Genomic DNA, 13,721 nt, shown 5'->3' with positions numbered 1-13,721 from the left:
TTGATACAACCAATCCTAATTCATGTTAATATTAATGGACAGTACTGTAAGGAGATGGAGAACTTCTCCATTTTTCTGGCAAGAAAGAGATGGTCCTTCTGGTGATACAGTGAATTACAATGCTAGCCTTGAAATTGGGAAGACATGAGTTCCAATACTGCCTCAGAAACATACCTACTGTGTGATTTGAACAAGTCACTTAATCACTCTCAGCCTCAGTTTCTTGTTCTGTGAAATGGGGATAATACATTATAAAACTGGATTATGAGGATTGAATAAGAAAATATATGCAAACCTTAAAATGCTATATAAATATGAGCTGTGATAATGATTATGGGAATAATGATGATAATACCGATGTTGCAACTGGCTTAATGAATGTTCCTTGAGACTTCAATTTTGATTGGGGGGGGGGGAGTTTGCTGTTTCACGCCATATGTTGAGCCCTGTAATCCTTTCAAGTTAAAAAGAATATATATATATATATATATATATATATATGCATAAATTCATTTCCTCATTCTCATGGAAATCCCCACTTGAAGATTTCAACTATGACTAGATTTTCTTTTTGCCAAAGTTTAATTTTTTTCAAGAACACAAGAAAAGTGTGCTCTGAATTGTAGGAGTGAACATCTTTTTAAAGCTCCAGGATCATAAATCTAAAGTCTGAAGAAAGCTGCATTCGGAGGATTTTCCATATTATGTGTGTGCTGATGGAAGGCGAGAATCTTAGACCAGCTGGTAGGTGCTGCTGACAGAGTAACACCTATGGAGGGGGGTGGGGTGGGGTGCATATAAGAACCCAGTGGAGTGCCACACAGCCCTAAGACAGTGCCCTCTTTTGATCCCATGTGTGCACATGTGTGTGAGCGTGCACACACATGTACATGCATGTGTGTATAAAATTATCCTAGTAGGAAGTGAGAAACATATCAAGCATAGAAAGCTTTTGGAGAATGGGGATAATACCTCCAGTCTCAGTAGAGAACCTTCTTGGCAATAGAGTTGGGAGAACAGGAGAGGGGAAATAAATATAGTCAGAGAAATGGATGACTAAGTGAATCTGCACCCTAAGTGTCTTATGTCTTCATTAATGTCGGATGGCCTAGTTATCCTGTTTGGATTTGTGATGGAATGAGTTCAAGCTGGAAAAAGAAAAAGATAAAGAGTTGGTTTAAAACATAGCAGGTGGAACTGAAAGGGGGGAAAGTGGAATTGTGTCCATCAGTCAATAAGCATTTATTCAGCATTTAATATGTGCCAGAGAACTACCAAGAAGGTGAAAACAAGGACCTGAACTCACATCCTATTGGGAGGTTGTTATTCAGTCATTGCAGTCATGTCCAACTCTTCATGACCCCATTTGGGGTTTCCTTGGCAAAGACACTAGAGTGGTTTGCTCCTTCCTTCTTCAGCACAATTTACAGATGAGGAACTGAGGCAAACAGAGTTAAAAGACTTGCCCAGGGTCATACAGCTAGTAAGTGTCTGAGGTCAGATTTGGACTCAGGAAGCTGAGACTTTCTGATTCCAGGCCCCACACTCTGTACCACCTGGCTGTCCCATTACCAATAAGTATACTGTCCATGTGATTACCATACCAGTCTTAATGGAGATATGGGAAGAGAGTAGTGCAGCCCAGCACGTGGCATATTTAAAGAGCTTGAACTTGAGGAGAGGAAGTATAGAAATTGTGCTCTGCTCATGACTGCCCATGCCTTTCTGCTCTGGAACTGCCTAGCCAGAAACTGTGATAGCCAGGAAGCTTCTGTCTCATGATTAGGGCAAACCCTTCATGACTGTCTGGTATTAAAAAGACAAAACCACAATTAAATGTATGTTCCTAATAGCCAAAGGCAAAGAGCTAGGCATCAGTAAGCTGAAGACAGATGTACTCCACCAGGAGTGAGGTCAGTGCCAAATGCTGTCTTGCTTGTAGGCTCTGTGGCAGCTTTGGGAGACAACAGAAGAATGGGTCCTGTGAGTTCCTGAGGGCAACCCCTGAATGGGTGAGCACTTTGAACTTCCAGGATTTGTGTGCTATTGGGAAGGAGGTGGGTGTGGAAATTTGATGGACTGAGAAGACTAGTGCTGGGGTGTATTGATAACAAACTGCTTTGAATTATTGCTACCTTTCTGGCTAATGCTTGTATATTGTGATTTGCGTCTTTCAAGTGACTTTAAATGAAACACAATAGGTACAGGATGGGAGTTTTCCTAGGCAGGTTTTGAGGCCCAAGTCATGAGATTTAATCATGAGGATTGACAAACCTCTAGTCCCTAGACCTTTTATCCTTAACCTAAGGTCCATGAATTTTAGGGGGTCTGTGAACTTGTATAGGAAAAATAAAAACATGCACATCCTTTTCACTAACTTCTGAGATTTAACATTTCAGTCAATCAGTTAATAAACATTTAACAATCATCTACTGTGTCTAGGCACTGTGCTAAGTGCTAGGGATACCATAAGGGACAAAAACCCTGCCCTCAAAGAGCTTGCAGTCTAATGGATCTTCTGACTGTGTCGTCTAACTGCCTCTGCTACAAACTTAATTTTACTGGTCTACTCTTTCTTAGGTTACCTTTCATCCAGGCTTTCAGGTGTGTTCATTTAATTGAACTTCTGTCTCTGTAAGCCAGGGCAGGTATTGAAGAGCCTGGGTTATCCCACGTAAGAGATGTAAGTTGCCTGCCAGTCAGACTGTCAATGATGAGGCACTTTGCTAAGTGATGGGGGTACCCCAAAAAAAGGCAAAAGACAGTCTCTGTTCTCAAGATTCTCCCAGCCGGATGGGGAAGACAACCATCAAACAAATCTGTACAAATGAGCTATACGCAGGGTAAACAGTAAGTAATTAAGAAAGGAAAGACACTAAAATTAAGGAGGATTAGTAAAGGCTTCCTGTCAAAGATAGGATTTTGGGAAACCAGGAGGCAGGAGTGAGGAGAGAGAGCATTCTAGGCATAGGGACAGTTGGAGAAAATTTCCAGGGCCAATAGATGGAGCGTCTTGTTAGCAGAACAGCCAGGAGGCCAGTGTCATGGCAGACAGTAAAGTCCATGAACACTGGAAAGGTCGGAGACAGCTAGGTTGTGAAGGGCTTTGAACAGGGGATTTTGTATTTGATCTGGGAGGTGTTGGGAGCCAGTAGAATTTATTGAGTTGGGGAGGTGGGGGTGATATGATGGGACCTGCATTTTAGAAAAAATTACTTGGATTGCTGAATGGATGAAGGACTTGAGTGGGAAGAGACTTGAGGCAGAAAGACCCACCACAGGCTATTGCAATGATCCAGCCTGAGGTGATAAGGGTGTTGGTAGTATCAGAAGGGAGAAAGGGACATATTTGAGGGATGTTGCAATGGTGAAATGGGCAGGCTTTGACAACAGCTTGGTTATGGGGATGAGAGACAGTGAGGAATGGAGGATGATGCTAGTTTGAGATCATGAGGGACTGGAAAGTGGTGTTGTCCTCAACGGTAAAAGGAAAGTTAGGAAGGAGGGGAGGGCTTGGGGAAAAGATAATGAATTCGGTTTTGGACATGTTGAGTGTAAGATGTCTACCAGACATCTGGTTTGAGATGTCTGAAAGGCAGTTGCAGATGAGAGATTGAGGTCAGCAGAGAGATGAGAGCCAGAAAGGTAGATTTGCAAATCACAAGCACAGAAGTGATAATTAAATTCATGGCAATTGATGAAATCCCCAAGTGAAGTATTATAGTGAGGGAAGAGAAGAAAGCCCAGGACAGCATCCTCTGGAACACCTGCAGTTAGAGGGTGTGATCTGGAGGAAGATCCAGCAAAGAAGTCTGAGAAGGAGCGGTCAGATAGGTAGAAGGAGAACCAGGATGAAAACATAGAGAGAAGAAAATATCCAGGAGAACAGGGAAATCATCAGTGTCAGAAGGGGCAGAGGGATAGAAGAGATTACATTTGGCAACTAAGAGATCATCAGTCATTTTGGAGAGAATAGTTTTCATGGAATGATAAGGTCAGAAGCTGGAGTATAGAGGATTAAGATGAGAGCAAGAGAAGAAAAAGTGGACACATCTATTGTAGATGGTTTTTTCAAGGAATTTAGCTATAAAGGGCAGAAAAAAATACAGGATGATAGTGAGGATAGACCAAGTGATAGTGTTTTTTCAGGATGTATGAGATAGGGGCATGTTTGTAGGCAGTGGGGAAAGAATCAGGAGAGAAGAGATGGAATATAAATGATAAAAAGAGTAGACAGTCTTTTAAAGGAGATGAGATAGAATGATATTGTTTGAGTAGGTAGAGGGATTAGCCTTGATAGGGAGTAAAGCCACATCATCATATAAGTTAAGTGAAAAAGGAGAGAGTAGCAGAAGGCTTATTAGTGACATGAGATGAAGAAGAGGAGAGAAGAAGGAACTCAGAGTAGATGGCCTCAATTATTTCTATAAATATGAATCAAGTTTCTCGAATGAGGGTGTGTGTGTGTGAGCCATGGGAGGCTTAAGGAGGGATGAAAAGGTATGGAAGAGCTGCTGTGGAAAGTGGGATAGTGAATTGACAAGGTTGGGGTTGGTATAGTAGAATTGCCAAGCAGCAGTGAGGACCCAGTTGAGGTTGTGTACCTTAACTTCATAGTGGACCCAGTCAAAACAGTTGCATGATTTTCTCTATCTTTATTTAGGTGCCCATGTGTAGAAGTGAAGTCAGCAAATGGTGAGAGTGATTCTAGATTTATCCGGGTTCCTCAAAAGCTTTCACTAGCAGACTGTCAGGTCCTCCATCTCTCTTCAGACTCAGTCACTCTTTAAAAGCCTGCCCTCACCTTTTTTTCATAACACAGGGCCACAGGAGCCACCTCAGCCAAGCTTACCTCCTTGCTCTCTCTGGGCAGGACATAGTATCACACAAATGCAGAATATTTTATTTTCCTATAATTTAGCAGGAGTCAGAAAGCCAGCCTTGGAGCTGAGAAGTCCTGACTCAGTTCCACCTTGACCCATACTGATGTGACTCAGGGTAAGTCACTTAACCCTCAAGTGCTATGGAATTTCTAAGGCTACAGGCAATTCTAAGATTTTAGGGTACAGAGAAATCACCAGTCTGCAGTGGTAGAAAGATGTTTCTCATCTGGGAGTTTTTTATACCAATGAAATTATGGGTCCAATCCCTGGCCCTGCTACATCAGATGGGTCCATAGCAGTTGTCTATAGAAATGGATTCAGATTAAAAACTGTTCCCCTGGAACTGTTCCAAGAGTAGCTGAGTAATGCTAAAATGGGAGGAAATTAAAGACTTTTAGATATTCTTTCATTGGCAATAGTGTATGTAGGTGACCTATCACTTACCATTTGGCAAGGATGTAATACTCCAAATGACTTATTCCCATTTCTAGACCAACTTTTCCTGTGCATTTGCATATTTAAAAGATTAGAACAAGGACATGAAGGTGGATGCAGGCAGCTCACAGGGACAGACCAAAAGTGACAACCCCTGAATGCAAAAATACACTGTGGATGAATCCAGCTACTTAACTGAGGTAGTATGAGGTAGTTCATGTAAAAAGAGACCCAGTCTATCAATCTGAACACGAGCTTGGGTCAGCTTCTGGGAAGGACCAAAGGGCTTTTTTCTGAGCATCAAGAAAATGAGAGAGGTACTGGGATATAGCCTTCAGAGGGAGGCAAGGCAGAATCTCCAGCCAGTTGTCCACTTAGGATGCCGGCTGGGAGTCCAGTGTTACAAGGAGAAATAGAAGGGTTCTTGTGCTTGTCTATAGGAGAGCAATTCCCACCCTGTGGACTTCTAATCTTGTACAATGATTTTATCTGGCTTTGAAAGAATTGGGCGAAGGCATATGTTTTCCTATCACTCCATCCCATCTCCCACAGGGCAGCCCTCAAGAAAAGAGAGAGATCATTCTGGATAAATCTTCTCTGAACTTCTGCATGATTATTGCTTTATAGAGATCACTCATGTTCCCTGAATGAGGCCTGACATGCTGGCCTCTGCTTCTTATGGAGCCAGAAAGAAATCGACAGTTTGCTAGTCCTCGGGTTAACATACCATTAATTAAAGCTTCACACTGAAAGGTCCTTTCCCTTTGTTATACTCTTGGGGGTCTGTGCTACTTACAGGATCATGCTGTTTTCAAATAGGACCATGTCCACATGCCAGGCTTAAATCTGAATGTCCAAGCCCAAGCCCAGACTTAATTGCTAGGTCCAGTAGTGGAAGGAGGAAATTGATGAGCAGAATTGATAAGTGTAGTAAAATGGAAGAGCTATAGAAATGTCATTTCCTATAAGAAGATTGTAAGAACCTTGCAAACTTCCTTTGTTAATTGAAGGTTCTGGAAGTCAATAATTATGATAATGAAAACAATAATAACAGCTCCTATTTATGTGGTACTTTAAGGTTTACAAAGCCAAGTATTTGAAAGGAAATTGCTATTAAGAACATTGATTTAGAGCCAGAAGGGACCTCGGAGGTCATCTAGTTCAGTCTTTTCATTATATAGATGTGGAAACTGAGGCCAACTGAAGTTAAATATCTTGTCCAAGAATCACACAATTTGGTTGTTTAGGTCTACTGATGCAGAAGTAACCACAACTCTATGACTGTATCAACCAGGTACCATCACCAGATTATTTGTCAAAGTGGTTATTTGTCATAATGTAGATAAAAAAGTTATTTGATGCTTTTTTTATCAGTTGCTTTTGTGTCTTGTAGCCATAATTAATATTGAATTTTATTTTACAAGTTGTTCCTTTTTTAGAAAAGAAACATTCCTAGAGATCCCGGATATTTTAAAATTATAATGACTGTTTATTTTATAACTAAATATCTCATGATATGATCATTATTATTTCTACCCTTAAAGGAGCTAGGCCCAATGGCAAACAGTTCTTGTCATGTAGGAGAAAGAACTCTAATTTGGAGTCAAAGGACTTGGGATCAGATCCATGTTCTGTACCCTACTACTTGTGAGAGATTGGACAAATCATGCCATCTTTCTGAGGTTCTGTTTTCTCCCATATAAAATGAATGGGTTGGACAACATGATCTCAATGGTCCTTCTTAACTCCCAGAAAGGCAACTTAAAAAAATATTGACTATATGTTGTTCTGTTCAAACTGAAGACCTTTCAGCAATGTTATATACTGGTCTTTATAAATTTCCCTGAAAATAAAAAGAGCAACTTGCCTTTAATTGCTGGTTTCTAATCACTTGATGACTTTCCCCATGTAACTTAACCTCTGTGGGCCTCAGTTTCCTCATGAGGAAAATGGGGGAATTGGATTAGATGATTTCTAAGGTCTCTTCCAATTCTATTTTCCATGGTTCCTTTAGTCTTGGACCACCTGGATGAGCAGATAATTCAATTATTCGAGTATCTGACTACTGGGAGTCCAATATGCATTGGGCACTTTTCATGGAATTTCCCATTGTATATATTTCATAGTCCAAATGTTACAGAAGTGAGTTCATTAGTGGACAGTTGATAATAGGAATTCGAATGTCTAATTATCTCTGACCTCTCATAAGCCAGAGAATGAAGCACTGGAAGGAGTTTGCACTCCTTTTTTTTTTTTTATTAAGCAATCGGGGTTAAGTAACTTGCTCAAGGTTACACGACCAGGTGTTTCTGGGTGGGTGCTAAGTGTCTGAGCCCGGGATTCAATCTCCAGGTCTTCTCAACACTGGAGCCGGTGCTCTTACTCGCTGTGCTACCTGGCCTCCCCTGCACTCCATTTCTGACATACAGAACTTGGCTTGGGTTGTTCTCAGCATCAAAGGAGATGATGTATGCAGAATCTCCATGCAAATGTGGGTTGCTATTTATTGAAAACTAGGAGAACAAGTTCTCCTTAGTCAGAATTTGTTTATTCTGCTTTTCTCAAGTAATTCTCCAAGGTTGGACAAGGCTCAGACAATCTACCCATTCATTGTTTTCCTATAGTTTTCCTGTAGATGTTACTATCTTCACATAGAGATAAGAATAAGAATAAGAATGATAATAATGATGACAGCTAACATTTAAGGTTTACAAAGTGCTTTGCAAATGTCATCTGGCTTGATTCTCATGACTACCCTGGGAGGTGGGTGCTATTATTATCCCTATTTTATAGATGAATAAACTGAAGTAAACTTAAGTCACTTACCTAGGGCCACACAGCTAGTGTCTGAGGCAGAATCTGAATTCCAATGCCAGCATGCCAACTAATTGCAAATTTCTGAGTATGGGCTATAAAACAGAAAACAAAAGTCTGGATAATTGACTGAATCTTTCACATTATTATCTCCCCAATTTGGCATTCTATAGATAAAATTTATTTAGGTGCTTTGGGTAGAAGAGACCAGACTTTTCCTGCTTTTTCCTACTCTTTTGCTTCTTCAATTTAAAATGTTGCTGTTAAAATTATCAGTGAACCAATAGGTATTTGTTGAAGACCTACATGTGTTTAACGTGTGCAAGAGAATTCTGGGGGAAATTTTTAAAAGACACAAAGTCTGCTCTATGTGACTTGAGAACAGAGGTTGGCAAAATACAGTCCAGAGGTTACATGCTGACTTTTTTATGGACCTTGTAAGCTAAGAATGACTCTTACATTTGTATGACCCAGTGCCTGTTTTTGTGTGACCCATGGGCCCCAGGGGCCATAAAAAATAGGTAGCCCATGTGGGTTATAGGGGGAACACAGAAAACAATACTCACATGAGAGACTTGTCTTGTCATTGTATCTCCAGTGTCCAATCGGGTGCGGGTACTCAGCAGGTGCTCAGTGATTGATCAATGTGGTTAAAGGAGAAGAACAAATTTCCAGTTCTTGATGACGATGATGCAATTTTGTTGTAAAACGGACCTTAGACTCCTAGTCCAATGCTCTCTTTTTTTTTTTTTGTCAGTGTGAGGACTGAGGTGGGTTAAAGAGGTGCGGCCACACATGTAATGATTAGTAGAGGCAAGATAATAATAAATAATGATAATGATAGTGGCCAGCACAGTCACCGTAGGTCCCACCTACAGAACTTCCTGCGTCACTCTGTCCCCTTATGTCATTCTATATGTGCTTTTACATAGTCTAAAGAAATGGTCATTCAGCAGTTTAAGAAATCTCATTTTTCATTGACCTAAAAAAAATAAAGGAAAGAAGCAATTTTGAAATGCTTCCTCTCCCTTTCTAATCATTCTTTGAAAGCCATTTTCTTTTTACCCAGTTTACATCCAACTTTTAGTCCTGTTGACAGTTAACTCAAGACTCTTTTATCTGTGCCTAATGTCACCAGCCATATCCTGCCATCGATCCACATGAAAAAACTCTCCATTGAATCAGCAGGGAGTCCTCTGTAAAAATCAATGGCCGGACATGGCTTATGTGAGTAGTGGTTACTGTAAGCTGTCTAAGGTGGGGGGCCACCACAAACATCAGGACAACCCTTTAGAATTTGTTAGAAAAAAATCCTTGGATTTCTATTCATCTAAAGGTAGAAAAAGAAAGGAAGGAAGGAAATGGTACATGTTTGTACAGAATAATCTGCCATGTTCCCACAGTTGAATTGGCAGGTTTGTATTGTCTTCCAAAAGTCTTAGTAACATTTAAAAAGGAAAAAAAAAAAGCCAAGGAGGTGGAGGGAGGGGATAAAAATAGTTAAACATATACACATAAAAATCTTCCCCCCAAAAAATGTTCTCTGAATCCCAAACACATGCAAATGACTTCCCAGAGTAATGAACCCCAGTCCATTTAAATAGGATGGGATGCTCCCCACCCTCATTAACTCAGTAGCCCCTGGCTCACATTTACATTCTCTTAACCAGTATATCAAAGATGAGAATGAGAACGAGGGGAATCTGGGCTCATGCTTGCATTATCAATATTATAAGCTTTATGATTTTCTTCTACACAGCACTGCCTTCTCTGAGGTTTTCTTTTTTTTAATGCCAGAAAATGAGACCTTATCAAATTGCTAGGGGGACAAGGAGGAAAGATAGCATTTGTTAAATTAAAGAATCATCAAATTTCAGAGTTTGAAGGGGCCAGGATTGTTTAATCCAAGTCCCTCATTTTATAGATGAGCAAACAGATGAGCTCAATTCATGAGATTCCCCATTTGGTATTCTGATTCTGATGGAAAGTCTCTATGTTCCAACCATGCTGGACTATTTAACATTTCTCATTTTTGCCCTATTGTCTCCTGCCTCTATGCATATGACCTCTTGTAGCACCAATGCGATATTCACAGCACCAGCAGTCACTATAAATATGCTTGCATAGTACTCAATTGCAAAATATAACAGACTCCCCATGGAGAAGACAGAAGAAAAAACATTTATTTAGACACCAGAAAACCAAATCAGAAACCAAATCCATCATAGCCACATAGAAGTTAAAGCACCACAACATAGCAGAGAACCACACCATCCTTTAGCCTTTCCACATACCAACACAAACCTAGCTGTCACAGCAGGTGGCAAGTACCAACATTTACTCACAAGTCTATCTGTCTCCCTCAGATGTGTCCTCTCCTCTCACTGTGTCTAGCTGCTATGACTCTCAGCTTCCTGTGGGCTCTGCTCCACCCTTCAGCAAACCCCTCCCACCACAGGCTCCTTGTGATTACATTCAGCCTATAAGGGGACAGGGTATGTCTTCAAAGCAGGGAAGAACTCCAAATTCCCTTAGGTTTATTAAGGGGCAAGGAAGATCTTCAAATTCCCATTACCATTATACCTCTCTTGTCTAAAATAGATATCTCCATCCCCACTTTCTGAATCCTTCTAATCCTTCTCCTCCTTTAAGGCCCATTTCAGATATTGCGGTCATCATTCCTTATGCATATATCTTATCCCTCTATAAATTGTAAGCTTATTGAAGGAAATAATTCTTTCCAACAGTTATTAAGCACTTACTGTATTCATGATTGTGTGTATGAGGGACTTGGACAAATCGCTCAATTTGTAAATGCTCTGGGCAATTCTCTAAGACTTTAAATCGTCATGAATCAGCTGGTTTTCATTGGTCCAAGGAGTTTCCTGAGCTCAATAAAATCACAGATCCAAGTTCTACCCCATCCCATATGTTTAATGGGGTTATTATTTTTTCAGCTTAGTATCCCCAGCATCTAGCACAGTGTACTTGGTGTGTGATGGAGGCTTAATAATTGTTTGTGGAGGTGAATTGAATTTCATAATAAAAATGAAGAAGAATGAACAAGAGGAAGCTAGTGTATCATAGGAGTCATCAACCTTGTGTTCTGATAGTGCTGGTTTGTGCATTTCTGAAATGTGTGTAGAAAGATGAATCACATCTTATTCACTTCCACTAGTATTTGTTCATCATTTTCTTTGAAGGTACAAGATAGGTATTGATTATTCAGATTCTTACTAGGGAGAATTGGAGAAATATAGCCTGCTGGGTGAAAAGACAAAAGGAGACAGCATGATGTCACAGAAAGAGCACATGTCTGTCAGTCCAGTAATGTGGGTTCTGGGCTTGGCTCTGTTCATGACATTAAGCAAACCTCTTCGCTCCTCTGGACTCTAGCTTCTGGCTAGACTATGCTCCAGGCTGTCATCCATTTCTACTTTGTTATTAACTTTTCTCGTGGTGAAAAAAGGTATTATGATGTTGACGTTGGGAAGTGATCTGAGATCACTTGTTTAGAACACCAAAGACTGGAAAGATTCTCCAGGACAAAAAAGGAGCAGAGGAAAATGGTTCCTGGGAAAGAGAGAGATTAGTGTTGTGGTTTTTTGGTTGCTGTTTTAATGTGAGTAAATCTGACCAAAAACATGACGCACTGATGATCCTTCTCAATGCCTCTCCAATTTTGAGGATACCAAAGCTGTCTTCCTATGAAGGATTCTAAGAAGAGAGAAAAGAAAAAGAGAGAAGGTCAAGAAGAGAGAAGGATGCTATTTTGGGGGAGAGAGAGAGAGAGAGAGAGAGAGAGAGAGAGAGAGAGAGAGAGAGAGTGATGGATGGATGGATGGATGGATGGTCCCTACTGAGTGCCTTTTCATAGGATACATCATATCCCTTTTACTTTTTTGTGATAGTATCAAAGAGTAAACTTTAGATTTAACCAGCTGAAGATATAAAGAGATCTTGTCAACAAATGACTAGAGTGACATGGTGTGCTCCATCCTCACCCACTATTTTTGTCACATTCTTCATCATTTAATTCACCTCTTAAGTGTGTTGACTTAAATGAACACACATTTATTAAATACCTATTATGTGCTATGGACTACAGGAATGCAAAGAAAAAGTGACCATGCTCCCTTTTGTTGCTGAATCATTTACATTGTGCCTAATTCTTTGTGGCCCTATTTGGAGTTTTCTTGGCAGAGATACTTGAATGTTTTACCATTTCCTTCTCCAACTCACTTTACAGATGAAAGAACTGGAGCAAACACGATTAAGTGACTTGCCCAGGGTCACACAGCTAGTACGTGTCTGAGGTCAGGTTTGAACTCAGGAAGATCAGTTTTCCTAACTCTGGGCTGGACACCCTACCCACTGCATCACCTAGGCACTCATGCTCTCAAAGACCTAATAATTTATTTGAAGAGATTTTGTCAGGAGTCTGTTTTATGCTTCAAAAAAAGAGAAGATTATTAATCAATTACTAAAATTTTATATGTCCATCAGCAAAATACCCTTGTTATGCCTCTCCTGAAGGAGGCTTAGGGAATACAGTTTAGGGCAGGAGTGGGGAATCTGCAGCCTCAAGGCTACATGTGGGCCTCTAGTTCCTCAAGTGTGGCCCTTTGACCGAATCCAACCTTCACAGAACAAATCCCCTTACTAAAAGGATTAGTCCAAACTTGGACTCAGTCAAAAGGCTGAACCCAAGCACCTAGAAGGTCACATGTGGCCTCAAAGCCACAGGTTCCCCACCCCGGTCTAGGGTATAAAGGAAGGACCAGCGAGTGTCCTCATTTGTCTGTGGCTTTGCCTCTGCTGTCCCCATTAAAGCATGAGCTCGTTTAGGGAAGGGACTGTTTTTGTCTTTCTTTGTTTCCCAGTGCTCAGTTAGACAGTCAACAAGTATTTATTAAGTATTTGCTGTCTTGATTGACCAAACTTTCCAAGATTAGAGTATAATGGAGCTATTCATGATAGGAAAAAATAGCAGTCATAAGACCTTTCTGTTTAGTCCAAATATTTATCATGAAACAATTAGCAAGTAGTAAACCTGTAGCCAAACTTCTCTAATTGGAATCGGAACTTACTTGCACTCTTTTTTTTTTCATTTTTCAGATGCTTTATTAACTTCTGATTTAAATCATTCATTTCCTCCAGATTTTGAGTTACAAATTTTCTCTCCATTTTTCCCCTACCCACCGCCCCAAAAAAGCAGTCCCACAGTATGTCCCCTCCTCCAATCTGCTCTCTCCCATATTTTCTCCCATACCCCTTTCGATTTTTCCAGTAGGGCATGTTGGATCTCTATGCCCCACTGCCTGTATATCTTATTTCCCAATTACATGTAAAATAGTATTAACAATAGTATATGTACATATATATAGATATGGATATAGATATAGATATATTTAAAGATTTGATTTTAAAACTTTGAATTCTAGATTCAATCCCTTCCTCCCTTGTCACCCACCCTTAATGGGAAGATAAGCAGTTCAGTATAGGTTGTACATGTGTAGCTAATGCAAAGCAATAACATAGTAGATATATTGTAAAAGACAAACTATATTTCCCTCCCTCCTATCCCAC

The 13,721-nt window shown here is 40.3% G+C and overlaps 1 long non-coding RNA gene across 1 annotated transcript in view; it reads left to right on the top strand.

The window, feature by feature from the left end:
• Positions 1–606: 606 nt before the first annotated feature.
• Positions 607–13,721, top strand: part of LOC138159790 (uncharacterized) — a 141,823-nt gene continuing 128,708 nt past the window's right edge. The window contains exon 1 of the long non-coding RNA XR_011167978.1: positions 607–744. This is a non-coding gene — a long non-coding RNA (uncharacterized lncRNA). The remainder of the gene's footprint in view (positions 745–13,721) is intronic.

This window comes from Petaurus breviceps, unplaced genomic scaffold, assembly GCF_028583685.1.
Source record: "Petaurus breviceps papuanus isolate PSGF00001 unplaced genomic scaffold, PetGlider_PUasm1.0 178, whole genome shotgun sequence".
Taxonomy (NCBI): domain Eukaryota; kingdom Metazoa; phylum Chordata; class Mammalia; order Diprotodontia; family Petauridae; genus Petaurus; species Petaurus breviceps.
This window is presented reverse-complemented; position numbering and strand designations above follow the sequence as displayed.